Below are 15,705 nucleotides of genomic sequence, written 5' to 3'. Positions count from 1 at the left end.
TTAGGGTAATCTGGCACGTTGGTCCCCAGGTACAAACGGGGATGGAATAGATATTGTACCATCAACAGTTAACTGACCGTTTGTGATCCTTGTTTCAATGATTTTAAGGTCTACAATTCTACATCTACTAATGGTCCATTATAATTCCCAGTACGTACTATTCGTACTGATATTTCGTTTTAATGGAGGCTTGCAATTTATTTTGATATTTGAACACTTTTTGCAGGACAATCTGTAGGTTTAATTGATTTTTTATCCCCAACAATAGGACAGCAAGACAGTACCCGGCGATAAATATTGCACATAGGTCTTTAAAAAGAGAATATTGGAGACAACGAGAGATAAAAGAGACAACGCTCTACGAAGCCGAAATTACGATGTGAAATATTTATCGCCGGGTACTACTTAGTACGTGAAAGCTACTCATGCACTGAACAAGTTTGGGAACAAATCAAATTATTTTATTAAATATTTTGCTTTGTGTTTTTTAAGTAGTCACACTACTATATATAAATTAAAAACTGTAATAGATGTCATATATTAAAGAAAAAGTGACGAAGCCCTCCAGTGGTGAAGGCCGGATACGAACCGGCGTCTTTAGCTATCGCGGCTAACGCCATGAACCCCTAGGCCACTCCGCCACGGCGGTGCCCGTCCGAATTTCTCGACTATAATAATCGCATCACGCATGCTATCTGCAATACATTGCAGCATTTGATCGATCGAATGAATTAGGTGCTCCTACTTAACCGGCAATTATCTAAATCGCATGCCATTTGTTTCAACGTTTGTAGAAGCCTTCAATGGGAGGATTCTATTCGGCTGAATGTTTTTTTTTTCAACCAAAAATAGTGTAAATAGTCACGTAGTCGAAGCATGAAACTCGTTTTAATCGCACAACTTTGCCTCTAATTAGTACTTGATAATTTTGAATAATTAAAAAATGTCCTTGTCCGATGACCATGCGGATTTTATGTGAAAAATGTCAGATGTGTGATTATGTCAGTTTTCAATAAGGCATTACTGATAATGGTGCCATGGCTGGCTTATATTATAGACGATTTACTGAAAATGTCACCACTTTACTCGAAAGTTTAAGAATAAGAATAAGAATAAGAAAACATTATTTTTTTTATACTACGTCGGTGGCAAACAAGCATACGGCCCGCCTGATGTTAAGCAGTCTCCATAGCCTATGTACGCCTGCAACTCCAGAAGAGTTACATGCGCGTTGCCGACCCTAACACTCCTCTCCCTCGAGCTCTGGCAACCTTACTCACCGGCAGGAACACAACACTATTAGTAGGGTCTAGTGTTATTTGGCTGCGGTTTTCTGTAAGGTGGAGGTACCTCCCCAGTTGGGCTCTGCTCTAGATCTGGAATGACATCCGCTGTCCTGTGCCCTACCACACAAAGCGAGATGTCATTCACGGTGCCCATACCTCTCTTTTGGACGTAGTTTAAGGACATACCCGGGTCCTTTTGGACGTAGTTTAAGGACTTAGCCGGGTCCATTTATTGCCACACAACAAAAGAGAAATTACAGGAAACAAATAACATAAAAAATTGGACTGCGCGACAAAAGGAATAGTTTAAAAGAAAAAAGAAAGGTTTAGTGTTTTTCATTTACAACTACGTTTTAGAAAACGTAAAGTTCATTATTTATTTATTTTAAAATGGATTACAATGCCCTTAGGGATTTTGTACTATATCAACCATATGGCTAAAGAAATGCGTCAAGGTGGATGCAAGAAAATAGGCGAGATGGATGCCTACTTTCTTGCATCCATATGAAAATCCAACTAACATTCCATGCGCTGCGCCCGCTAGGTTACTTTACTTTAACATTGCGAATCTACTAACATTTGACAGTTTTAACACTGACTTTAGATAAGTACGTAAGTGTGCGTGAATGCAAGAAATTGCAATATTTTGCAGTTCTAACATCTGTATAATAAAATGAGACGCTGTTGAGTGTAAATATGTCTCGATTTGGACGTAGTATTGTTTATTCTTTGCGCCAATATCAACACATCTTATGAAACTGTTTGGGTTCTGGCAGTAACTGTAAAAATGTACAATTTGTGCACACTCACGCCATCTTTTGGTCGAGAATCGGCATGACCTCCCTAGACAAACACCTTGAGATAAAGTTTGTCGTTTTATCCTGACGATGTCAGCGAAAACATCTCACGAAACACCCGTACATATTTAAATTACATGACATAACTAAGATAACCTGCGGAAGGATTCCCCTTTGACTTAACTCAAACATTATTTAAGCTAATCTATCAATCAATTTTCAACCTTAAAACAACCGGAATAAAGTCCATTAATAAGAAATCTTAGTATCAACGCTCACACGCGATCAATTTTGAATTTTCTTTCCAACACATTAAGTCTATATTAAAATTCGTACTTTATAATATTATTCATACTTTATACCCAAACATCTCGCAAATCAAATTAGAACCTTAACTCTAAGCGTTAGAGTTTAAATTTGATAGATATATAAGTTGGCAAGGTGCGTATGGGAGAAAGTTGTTCCAATGTCATTACCATTCCACGTAACGTAAGCGGAAACTCGCGTAATATGTTACGAAAGAGCCTGGGGTCGAGTCCCGGGTAAGGCTTGTTTTATGCCAAGATGGCTGCCAAAAAGTGTACGGCCCACCTGATAAACTACTAATTGTATAATTCACCAAACTTTAGTATTAATGACATAAAATGTACAAACATAACATAAGTATAGAAATAAGTCATTATAATGCCCTCACAGGGTAGCATGTACTATTCCTAAGATTATATTTAACACAATGTATTCTGATGCATCACTGTACTGTACCTATACATGTATACAATAATAAACAACCACCGCAGTGTATGGACGCTTGCAACTCCAGTAGTTTCAAAAAAGCGTTACCGATCATTTAATTCTATATCCGAATCAAATCATTTTTCTTTTGTATACAGACACAGTGATAAGGCAACATTAATTTTTTATCTAAGTTTCATATTTACAATCAATTTTCAAAATAAAAGGACTTCTGGTACTTTAAGAAAAGTTTAGTTGGGAATGTAAGGTTCTTCAAAAAAGAAGTGACCGCTTACCATCAGGCGGGCTGTATGCTTATTTGTCACTGACGTGGTATAAAAAAAACTTTGATCGAGGTTCTGACTATAAATAAAAAATAAAAACAAGTTTATATTCACTCAGATATAATGTGTCCTTTGAAAAGAGTTTCGAGTACTTAGCTTTCATACTTTAGGTTTTCCAAGCTCAGTCAGTACCGATTTCCAATTTGATTACGGCGCTCATTTCTCCCAAGAATGAGCAAGACGTTGAATGAGTTACCTCTTGAGGCGTTTCCTTTGCGCTATGACATGTCGTTCTTCGAAATTGAGTATTCAGGGTTCTTAAAGTTCGACAATCCATAAGGCCGCTTTCCCTCTGACGTCCAGTTTTTTGCGGGTACGGTTTTCTGCAGAATCCAGTTTACTGTAGTATGCTTGCAGTGTCCCGCAAACAGAATGCTCGTGTGAACGTTACTATATTAGCACGTATACTACTAAAACGGAAAACCGTATCCCGCAAAAAACTGGATGTCAGTGAGCAAGAGCTCTGGCTTTGACGTTGTTTATGTCTTTTGGCAACAATGACCTCTTCCCACCAGGCTTGTACCTAGCACAAAAAACGTCAATTAGTAGAAGCATTTAATGGTATACATCGGATTGTCCCACCACTGCAGTGGAGGTGGCAAGCAGTAGTGAGGTCACCGCGGCGTGGAGTGAACGGCGCGACGGTTACGGTAGGTCGCGCTACTGTTTTATATTTACTGTGTTTCTGTGTGTAAAAGTGTGTGTTTGAAATGCGGGTAAAAATCAACATTAAAACGTTGGTTAGAACTTAGAATTGTTTTTTGTTTTGGAACGAAAAAACAATCTGTAGTCTATTGTATGCTTTTCAGATTCAAGTTGTTTAATTGCATTCGTGTACAATACAGGTGTTAAATAACAAGTAATTCGACAAACACATTTTTGAAAAACTTTTGTGGACAATACAATACAAATTAGCTGCTCTGGTACATATATATCCCGCTTCCGTTATTTGACTCAAGTATTGAAAAAAAAAAATATATCAGCGGCATATTTTTTTTTAAGGGTGAAAGGTAAAAATTTGCTTTACATTCCCTTAACTTTGCGGTGTATACAGGAAAGACGCGAACGAGTTAAGCAATTTATGCATAGTATAAAAAATATAAGCCTTATAATATTTATTTTATAAGTAAGTGAGTTTCTTAAACTTCTGTCGCTATATTTTGTTTATCTATGTATTTACTGGTATCCCACAGGTCGCGATACACTTATTTTATGTGTTTGTGTGTCGAAGTGAAAATTTATGAATGTGTTTTTTTTTACAAGGGAGTAGGATTTTTTTTCGCTAAGGTTATGTACACGTGGCGTTTTCAACTATAAGTACCGCATTGTCAATTTGTCAGTTGTCGATAAGGTTGATTTCAAATTGAAGCGTTATGTTAATAGCGTTTTATTGACAATAATTACCCTTTTGGTTGAAAACGGCACATATGATCAGGTATTGAGCTAACCACTCTAACCGGCCTCTTTTATGCAGCTAATGTTGTAAATAACTATTAAAAACTTTTGCTGTATTTTGCTGTACTGTTTTTTATAGTTACTATTGTCATTTCGTTAATCCCAATTTTGAATATTATGTCGTTTCATTGTCTATATTGTCATCACTACACTGTCAATATCAATCTCATCATTATTCCTGACAGTATACAGCCCACATATTTGTATTTATTTATTTGCATAATCATGTACTTACATTACATTACATAGATCATTAGATAGTATCGTCAGTATCAGGTTGTGATATGACAACGTGGCCCATTTTATTAAAACTTACATTGTAACAGCAAAATTATATTGTCCAATCGCCCGTGCTCGCTCGCGCCTATACATGTACGGACACTTGTACGAGCGAAATGCACGTGCGACTGACATCATTTAGGGGCGAATCAACTTTTACGAGGCCAATTTCCTTGTCCCCGATAAAAAAAAAACCTTTTTTCAAAAACCTAATATTTTTATTGCGCCTTTTTAGGGTAATGACATTTTTAGAACTATAAATATTTAATCAAAATATTAAAGATTAGCAATTTGATCAGAATTTTAGCAAATTTATATGGTAACGCAGCAGAAGAAAATTTACTCCCATACAAAAATTGTGTGTCCCCAACGATAGCTATAGTCACACAATAGTAATTTCTAAGTTTAAACATAAGGTGACCTATTTTTATAATATCATTAAAAGAATCAGAATAAAATAGTACATTTAATCCATCCCATGCCAACATGATTTAAGTTTTATAAAATTTTCGAGAATTTTTCAAATTGTTGTCCCTAAGCTAGCGTCCAATTTCAATTCTCCCGAGTTACTATAGAAGGTTGCAAAAAATTTTAAAGAGATGGCGTTGGTCGTGGCTCATGCGCCGGCGAAATATGCCTACGTTTCTGAGAACCCGCGTTGTCGAGGTGAAATCCCTGGCGGGGAGACGCCAGTCAGCGACGAGCAGCCGTCGGGTGTGCGTGACTTAATTGCTGCTCCCCTAAGTTACGTTACGTGTTTCGGTAAGTTTTTATCCTTATGTTTGAAAACTATTGAAATGTTGTGTGTACGGTGTCTAATATTAACGCGATATATATGCAAATGTAATTGTATTAATAACTAACGTGATAATTTACTTTGTAGTTAAAATTTTCCCCTTCGTTACCGGTAACGCTGGAGAAACTTCTCTTACGTTACTGGTAACGTAAGAGAAAGTACGACTTATCCTATTTAACTCGCCATCGAACTTATTTGACCTATCTTTTAAATATTTATTATTAGTAAATACATTTAACGTGGAGTAATAAGAGTAATATTGCTTATAAATGTCTCATAAAAATTCGTCACAAATTAAATGATTTTATGGCTAGATTATTAGTATAAAGTTATTATTTACGTTGCAACTTAGCGACATTGTTTTATTTATTTCAGTATTTAATTGTGCACACCTAAAAAAACAATGCCTCTAAGCGCCGCAGAAAAACAAAAACGGTATCGAGAACGATTGAAAAACAAACCAGAATGCTATGAAGAAGCTAAAAAGAAACAAAGAGAACGGTACAATAAAACTAAAAGATTAGTGAAAGACTTAACCCCTAAAGAAAAGTACAACGCTAACACGATTTGGCGTTTACGGAAAAGAGAACAGGCGAGAAAAAAACGGATCGTAGAAAGAGTGTTACGAAATACACCACCAAGCTCACCTCAATCTGAATATATAGGTAGATACATAATGAGCCTCAATCGCCTACTCCTCCGCCAACAACACCTCCGCCAGTGACGGCTTCGTTATGCACACTTCCACTAGCGACGTCTCCTTTAAGATTAAGCCCACTACGTACACTGCAACCAGTAGCATATTTACCACCATCACCCCAACCCCAAATTGCAATGCTTCCTCAAGTGACGTCTCTGCGGGCTGCTCCACTTCAATCAGCGACGCCTTCACCAACTACATCTCCACTCACTCTTCCACCTCAGAGAACTTTGTCGGCAACGCCTTCTTCACTGACACTTTCATCGGCGACACCTCCGCCAGTCACACCAATTCCGGCAATACTTTCATCAGTTTCACGTCCGCCAGCGACATCTTCGCCGCCGATTATATCTTCCCGACCAGCTAATCCTGTTGCTTTTACAAAACCAGTAGCGAAGCACATCCAGCCTTTGTCATCAGTCTTTGTAGATTTGGAGATTAACCAGCCAATCGTATCGCCAAAACAACGAGGGCGAAAAAGAACAAGAAGAGAGAGCTAAAGTTTGCAGAGAGAATAGGATATTAGCTAACAAAAATGAAAATTTAAGAGAAAAAAATAAACCTAAATCTAAACAGACCAAAGATGACTTAAAGTACCAAATGTTGGCGAATGCCATAAAGGAAACATTTAAAAAAACAAAATCGAAAAAAGAAAGAAATACAATAAAAACTATTTTTGCGGCACAAGCAATTCAAAATTCACGTATGAAGATAAATTTTTTGATGGACACTTTTGGCACAAACTAAAATTGAAATGAACAAGTCTCGCTTTGACCGAGAAACGCTCCTAAAGAAAAAGATAAAATATTTTTTTCTAAGAGACGACATTACCCGAGCTTCAGCTGGAAAAAAGGAAGTACTAACCAAGAAAGGTATTAAAGTTCCTAAAAGATATATGCTAGATACAATGAAAAGTGTTCACAAGGTTTTTCTAAAAGAGAACCCTGAGATTAAATGCTCTTATTATTATTTTACACGGAATAAGCCGTTCTTTGTTGTGACTCCTTCGATTGATGCAAGGGAAATTCGCTTGTGCAAGCTTCATGCAAATTTTGAATACAAAGCTAAAGCTTTCAGGAAAAAAGGTATTACAGGAACTGACGACCTCAGTTTACTAATAGAAGCAACAGTATGTGATTTCGATTCGAAAGACTGCATGTATGGCCTCTGCAACGAGTGTAAGAATAAAAAGAGTATATACAACCTCGATAAAATAAATGGAATGATAAAATGGACTGAATGGACTAGAAAAGAAGAGAAATTTCAGAAGGATGGAAAAATTATGAAAGCTTTCAGAAACATTCGAGAAGAACTTTAGTTGACTTCGAGACTTCGATTAACGTTTTAGAGAAATGACTTTACTCATTTTTTGAAGCCTTAGTAGGTTAATCTTAATTTGTTGATTTTTTATGTTAACTGTTTTTTCTTTATATAACTGAAGTCGATTCAAACGTTAAAGTTAATATTTAAGTGTTTGTGATGATCTTGTATTTAGTTTAACACTGATCTCAAGCGTAGATTATTCAACTTAGTTGATCTCATGTTAATTAGGTGGTGTATTGTTATGTTAATTTATGAATGAATGACGAGGCGAATAGCAATCTAACGTGTATACCGACGCATAAAAACAGACGACAAATATTTACTGATTAATAAGAAGTTTGTTTCATTTAATAAGTGTATCAAAAAGGGTCAGTAACACCAGAGAATGTATGGCCTATTCTCTTGCGTTACTCATTATTTTTCTCTTGCGTTACTGGATGTCCCCAAATAATTCCACAATATTTTTATTTTTTTGATTACCAGGATCGTTTTTGATGAATATGATTCGGTGAGTTATAATCTTATTAACTTTCCCCTGCTATAGATATACAATTTTTAAGCCAAGTCCTAACGAAAGAAGTAATATTCGAAAAATACGACTTCTTAAAATACTATAGTAACGCAGGGGATTTGCAAAGTCCAGTTATTACCGTAATAATGTGGTTTTTCTTTAAAAAAAACCTCTCATATAATGAGCTTCTTAACTGTGGAAAATATCTATATCGATTTCAATGGGCTTTCAGATTTTTATTCCTATGTTATGATTAAATCTAGATGACGTAACGCAAGAGAATTTCCAACTATATGAAGAACAAAATGTGATTAAAACTCACATAATAGCATTCTGATCTCGTTGCTGATATTAAAATAAGTTAATTTAATCAATTATCCGTACGCCAATGGTATTAATTATCAGTATTTTGACAAAAAAATATTTTAAAAAACTTTTTTGAAACCTCTTTCAAATTGGCCTCGTAAAAGTTGATTCGCCCTTAGATATCATTTTGATGACATAATGTACGTTTGAATTGGCCATATCGTCAGTCTCGGTACAAAATGTACTGATGTTGACTAAAGTAGCATGACAAATACGAATGTTTCCGAGAAAATACGATGGAAAACAAATATGCACTACATCTGTACGAAACTGTGCGAATAATTTGACAGATCGCCGCGGACATGTTTTCACGTATAATTGACTTAATTTTCGCTAGGGCACGGGTTCGAATTTAAACGTTGAACTTTTCTGTGTATGTAATGTAACACAGAATCGAATTTTCATAAAATATTTTAATGGCACGGGCATAATTGCGCATATCTATAGCCCAATCTTTACTTAGCTTGGTTCTAAGACTTATTCTTATTTAAAAAGAAAGAAATAGACCTCGACGTGTCCTACGTGTCGCTACACACATGAGCTCGTCATGATTCAAGGTCGCAATAATGTATATACCTGTATAATATTCTGACGACCTGTCTGGCCTAGTGGGTCTGGGTAGTGACCTTATGAAGCCGATGGCCCACAGTGTATCCTATGTAGGTATTTAATGTATTTCATTATAATTATATATCGTTGTCTACTCGACTCGTTGGGTACTCACCCACAACCCATAACAAGCCTTCTTGAACCTCCTGTAGGGCTTAGTCAATTTGTGATATTTTCTATAAAAAGGGACCTTATTGTCGATGGCGCTTACGCCATTATTAACGATGCTCCGATATAAATACAATGCCGCGCGACGCTGTGCGGCGTAAGCGCCATCGACAATAAGGTCCCTTTTCATAGAAAATGCCCCATTTGTGTAAGTAAGGATGTCCAATAGTATTATTTATTTATTTGTATACCTACTCAACAACACAGAAGTAACTCAGCGAGAGAGGTGTTCAAAAGTACCTGAACACTACTTTGTTATAGACTGTACAAGCAAGCTACGGTGACAGCAGTCACGTCCATACAATTTATAACCTTAAAACGAAAAATCGGCAAACATGTGGATGCTGATAAGCAATAATGTGTTAACGCACAATAAGCACCATTTTGAGAAAATGGCGTCTAAAGATTTTTTCGTGGTTTTGGAACAGCTCTTCTCGTTCTGAGATAACGAGTTTGGGTAATGAAGGACGATCGGTTGCTTGTGTGTGTGTGGTTGTGTGTGTGTGTGTGTGTGTGTGTGTGTGTGTGTGTGTGTGTGTGTGTGTGTGTGTGTGTGTGTGTGTGTGTGTGTGTGTGTGTGTGTGTGTGTGTGTGTGTGTGTGTGTGTGTGTGTGTGTTGTGTGGCCTCAGAATACAGAGCTGCTACATAAATTTGAACCATATAAATATGACTGTAAAATTTCTTTATAAACGAGTTCCCGTTCATTCAGTAGCGGTAGCATTGGTAACCGCTGAACAAAAGAAACAGAGGCTTTTGTTTAACAGATTAGGGTGTGAGGCGTAGAAATCATTTGAGAAATATCATACTATAATACAAGGGTCTAGCATTAAAATTAGGCTTCATTTATGTTATAAAGCCTGACCAGTAATATATGATCATTGTCAAGAGGGCTTTAATCATTCTCATGTGTAGGGTGACAGTTCAGTATAGTATGAAAAAAATTGTTCCAATGAAATTCCGCAACATGGCGCGTGATCGTATATTTTTGGTCAGGCTTTACATGCACAGGAAAGCCGCGCAACACTAACCCATAGTTGTAAAAAAATTGATTCAGGTAAGGAGCACGTTAAAAAACCCCTTATTAGTTTTCAACAATACAAAAATTAGTATAACCAAGGCTATTAGCAAACACACATTGAACAATATGACCTATTGTTGCGACATGTTTTAAGAATTCTTTAAGCAATTCTCGAGATTTGTCATTCGATTGGTCAACCGTGGCATCCTATTGCGTTTGTCGTGCGATTGTCAGCCTTAACTTAAGATGCATACGGTTTATGGAAGTTTTATGATTAGCATAATTTGATTGAGGATTATAGTGTTTCTACTTTTGTTTATTAAGTCAGGGTCGTTAGTGGCGTCTCTAGCATACCTATACAAAGCTAATTAATGTTTAAAGACAGAACTACTATTTACACTGCTAAAAGGTTGCTCAGTTGTTTTGTACAGTCGCCATCAGATATATCTGAGCGGACGAAGTGCTCAAAAATATCTGAACACGCTGATACGATAAAAAGTGACGTTTTTGGTTGAAGAAATGTCACTTTTAACACTGACAGATCGGTATCGTATCGCTATGACATCTTATAAGCATTGTTCGAATTCGGCCGTATATATTTCGAATCGAAATAAGGTAGGTAGAGTCCGTTCAAGTTTACTTGGCTCCGATTTGAATAGAACTACAATACTACAATAGAACAAAGTAAGGACTGTCATTATATACGTCATATTTTCATACATTGTCATTGCTAATGTCATGCAGAGTTAGCTTGGTCCAACTCTAGTCGGATGTGGAAATTAACATTTTTCGGAAACCAATTGTTTTTTTTTTCACAAGAAGTACGGTATTCTATCAAAGTCAAGTTTTTGAAAATATGTACAAATATAAATATGTATTAATAGCACTTGGATTGGCGTTAATAATGGCACCACCATACTTTTGACTTGACTTTTTTCAATATTGAACATACCTGCAGGTTAAAGTACTCCGTGGAATAACATTGCGGTTTTTCCTCAATTAATTTGTCATTAGCAAACCATTATAAGTGCTTGTTAAATGGGCAATATTATGTTAATTAATTATTAATGAGCTGTATGATTAATTCATTAAAACAAATTACCCTCGAGCGGTGCACTCTTTTTAAAATCTGGTAAAATTTTGATATTGTTATGATACGACTACCCGACTACCAAGTCTACCAACACTACCTCTACCTCTCAGCACGGCAGTATTATTATCCCCATCTAGTACGATTATGACATAACTAGTTCGACAAAGTCATCAAACTTGGCTCGAAGCTAATACATGCATGCACAGTGAAGCGTAACAGTGAATACCAATGTCTGATCATTTTACGTTACGCTTTCGATGGACTCGGCAATAGTTATTTGTGCAACAAGAGAGGAAAGTTGGTTTTTCTTGCGAGTGTTTATTTTGAGTCCCGAGAAAGCGAAAGATTCTATAATTGAATCACGAGCGAAGCGAGTGATTCTAAGCTAGAATCTTGAGCGTAGCGAGGGACTCAAAAACACGAGATGTAAAATAACTTTGCTCTCGTGTTGCACACATAATTTTTCACCTCAGTAGTGAGAACATATTAAAGGTTAAAATGTATTTCGAATTACACAGAATAAACAGAAAAAAAGTATTATAATATGTACGATACGATAAGATACGATAAGATACGATACGATACGATACGATACGAGACGAGACGGACCGGACCGGATCGGACCGGACAGGACCGGACCGTATCGTGCCGTACCGTACCATAAAAAAAATGTAATAAAAGTATGAAGTTCATGGCCTTCACTAAATTAAAAAGCCACATTGTTTCACTCCCTGGAGTGAGGAAAGTCGCACTTTCCTCACTCCAGGGAGTGACGAAAGTAGGCTTGTTCGAGCTGCTGAGGTGAAAAATATATACTGCTTTTGCTGGGACGTCAGTTAGCCACGACCATAGACATTTGGGATAAATAACGTCACGGTGACAAGTCACCGTGACTCGCCATCAAAAGGTGTCACTGTGACTTTTCACAAAAGAACAACGTTACAAAATCACATACGTTCCTACTGTTCCTAGCGCAGTCTCTGTTACTCAAATCACGACAAACGCGGAGCGTGACGCTACTGACGCTGTGACTGTAACTCGACTCGGGCTCAGTCGGGAGTGTTCGGAAGTGGCGAACATCGGATGACGCCTGAGGCGCTACCACAAATATCATGCAGTGACACGGGTAACAGGCGTGACAAAGTCACGGTGACTTTTCACTGTGACTTTTTTGGAACGCGATCGTCAGTCACTGATATCAAAATGTAACGCTTTTTCCCATGTCTTGACGACCAGTGAAACCTGTGTCGAAACGTCGGTTAATAAAGGCGAAGGAAGGGTACACGGAAAGAACATGTCTAGTCACTTTTTTCGGAAAATGAGATTTTCATTCCAAAATGTAGAGCTCTTAATGAATTATTAGCTATATCTTTTGCTACCACTGTATAATATATGTAACAAAACTTTTAGGAATTACCATACATTTCGACATTGTTCCAAATTATAAAACCGCGATTACTCAAAATGTTACTAAAGTGACCAGACATGTTGTTTCCGTGTACCCTTCACACACAACACAAAAACCAAATAAATTCGCGATAGACCCGATTACAAATGTGATTTGATATATACATTCCCAAAGTTTCAAAAATATGTGCACGCTCTTACACCTTAGACAATAAAGTCATGTTCACATATTTTTAAGCCATTTGTCTGGATCGATATTTTTGCCTTCGACTGTATATACAATATTAACAAAATACACAAGTGCCATGATCGCATCTTCCCTATTAATATCACATAATGACAATCACATTTTATATGCAACCAGTTCTCTCCTAGTTCCTAAATTAAATATCAATTTGTCCGTTTGATCCGTTTTCATAGCGCTTGAGTGTATTTTTAACATGTTCAAGGCAGACATGGTAAATAAGCACATTAGTTACGTTACGTATTTATCACAAGTGGAGCAATGTCAAGCTATATAAAAAGCAATGATAGGCTTAAATGCACATAATACTCGTAATATGGTCCTCCGTTCATGGGCATTCTGGGTTGCAAGTTATTTGCTTATTAATCAAATGAAGATCGAAAAGTATGGAGTAATCGAACGAAAATCGAAATGTTGCCTATCAAAACATCTGTCAAACTGTTATTTATTTGCAAGTTATTTACCCCATTTTTCTGTAACACGTAGGTAGGTAAACACAGACGGTCACTGCCAGTGCTATTGACGGCTACAGAAAATAGTGGATGTGGAATAGTGGTGTCCCAAACGATAAATATTATAAATATATGACTATTATGGCTGTTCACTACTTGTTCTACTTTTGGTAGAAGTAATTTAAGATGACCATGGTTTGCAATTATTACGAAATAACGACTAGTTAAAGGAAACGATCACTTTCTGATAGGTAATTAGAGACACTTTATCTTGTCATTATCGACTGTGACCATACACTACACTCCTAGTAAAAGTTTTTCAATTAAAATTAAGATATCTGACTTTATCAATTATCACTGATAACTATTTTTAACAGCACTTCACGAACTTCTTTGTATTACACGATATTGTATAATATCCCTCGACCACCAACTCGACAATATCTGATGTTACCGTACATCGCTTGTCCCCTATGCTAATTACAAAAACTTGTCATACAGAAGCCTCAGTGGTCACGGTATTTATCGATACAGTAAGCATATATTGTTCGAACATTCTCACGCAAGACGAGGCTTCCTTTCACTTTCGATTAGCTTAAAAGAAGAAGGTATTAACTGTGTTTGAATCAGTACGTATTTAGTGCATTTACTTTTGAATTTGTTTTTGTGGCGTTTAGCGCGGTCTTTGATCTTTTGGTCTGCAATCGTTGTCAGTTTTGCAATTTATCTGCTAAAAGTTTTGCAGTTAGTACTGAGGAGACGGGAAACACGTGAACGTGATGGGGTAGGTTAACTAGTCAAATCAATTTTTCATACTACTCCTACTCTATTACTCCGTTGGCTCAGCGATCCAAAGTGAGACTTGGCCTACACAAGACAGCGCCACTTTTCTCGGTCCTGTGCGACCTCTCGGCGATCGCCGATCGCAACTGAAATCATCCATAGATTTAATGCTCAGTAAAAGGGGTTTAGCACACAAACCACTGCTTGCTTTGACATTTCTTTTATTACATTGATATACAGGATTAATTATAAGATTACATAAAGATCAAATCGAATATAAGTAACATAACCTCGCGCACAGGCCTGCCGCCAAATCTGACAGCTCTCCCTCTAAAAACTAAAATGACCATAGATACAACAATCAAAAGTATAGAGCCAGGTACATACTACATGTAATTATCAGTAGTATTAGGCCACATATAGGATATTAACTATTGTGATGCTTACAGCTCGGCCATCCTTTTTATTTTAGTGAGTCCTCTCACTAAAGTAATTAAACATTTATATCAACAACCATATATCATAACATGTCATCCACCTTAACACTAACGAAAGATAAACGTACATAACAACATTATTTTAACCTTCTGGTTATTCAGTTCCTCATTAATCAATCGCAGCCAGTGACAATATGTATATTAACCTGATGCTTTAACCTGAGATCATGTAAACAGTCATTTCATACAACCAGCACCTATAGTAGCATTTACAGCCTTCTTCTAGTCTTTCACTATATGAACTAACCTACAGTCATGGTCTGCTCTAGACAGTCTGTTAAAGTATAAACCAACATCAACATTTACAGTCTGCCCTCAAGGCCTGCTCTAAACAGTTTGGTAAAGTATAACACGTTATAAACAATCATAGTCTGCCCTTAAGGCCTGCTCTATGGCAAAGCATAATACATCATATACAATCACAATCTGCCCTTAAGGCCTGCTCTAAGCTGTTTGACATAGTATGACACATCATAAACAATCAGTCTGCCCTTAAAGCCTGCTCTAAATAGCTTGGCAAAGTATAACACATCATAAACAATCACAGTCTGCCCTTAAGGCCTGCTCTAAACAATTTGGCAAAGTATAAAGTATAACACATCATAAACAATCACAGTCTGCCCTTAAGGCCTGCTCTAAATAGTTTGGCAAAGTATAATTCATGATAAACAATCACAGTCTGCCCTTAAGGCCTGCTCTAAACAATTTGGCAAAGTATAACACATCATAAACAATCACAGTCTGCCTTTAAGGCCTGCTCTAGACATCATTCCAAAGTATAAAAATTGTTATGGCCTGCTCTAGACTAGACTAGTCTAGACAGTCTGCCATCACGGCCTGCTCT

The 15,705-nt window shown here is 36.9% G+C and overlaps 1 protein-coding gene across 1 annotated transcript in view; it reads left to right on the top strand.

The window, feature by feature from the left end:
* The first annotated feature begins 3,737 nt into the window (after positions 1 to 3,737).
* LOC134747758 (uncharacterized) overlaps positions 3,738 to 15,705 on the top strand; it is a 33,516-nt gene continuing 21,548 nt past the window's right edge. Inside the window, exon 1 of the mRNA XM_063682392.1 lies at positions 3,738 to 3,809. The gene's annotated coding sequence lies outside the window, so the exon portion shown is untranslated. The remainder of the gene's footprint in view (positions 3,810 to 15,705) is intronic.

This window comes from Cydia strobilella, chromosome 15 (assembly GCF_947568885.1).
Source record: "Cydia strobilella chromosome 15, ilCydStro3.1, whole genome shotgun sequence".
Taxonomy (NCBI): domain Eukaryota; kingdom Metazoa; phylum Arthropoda; class Insecta; order Lepidoptera; family Tortricidae; genus Cydia; species Cydia strobilella.
Note: the sequence above shows the minus strand (reverse complement) of the source record. Positions and strands in the feature narration are given on the sequence as shown.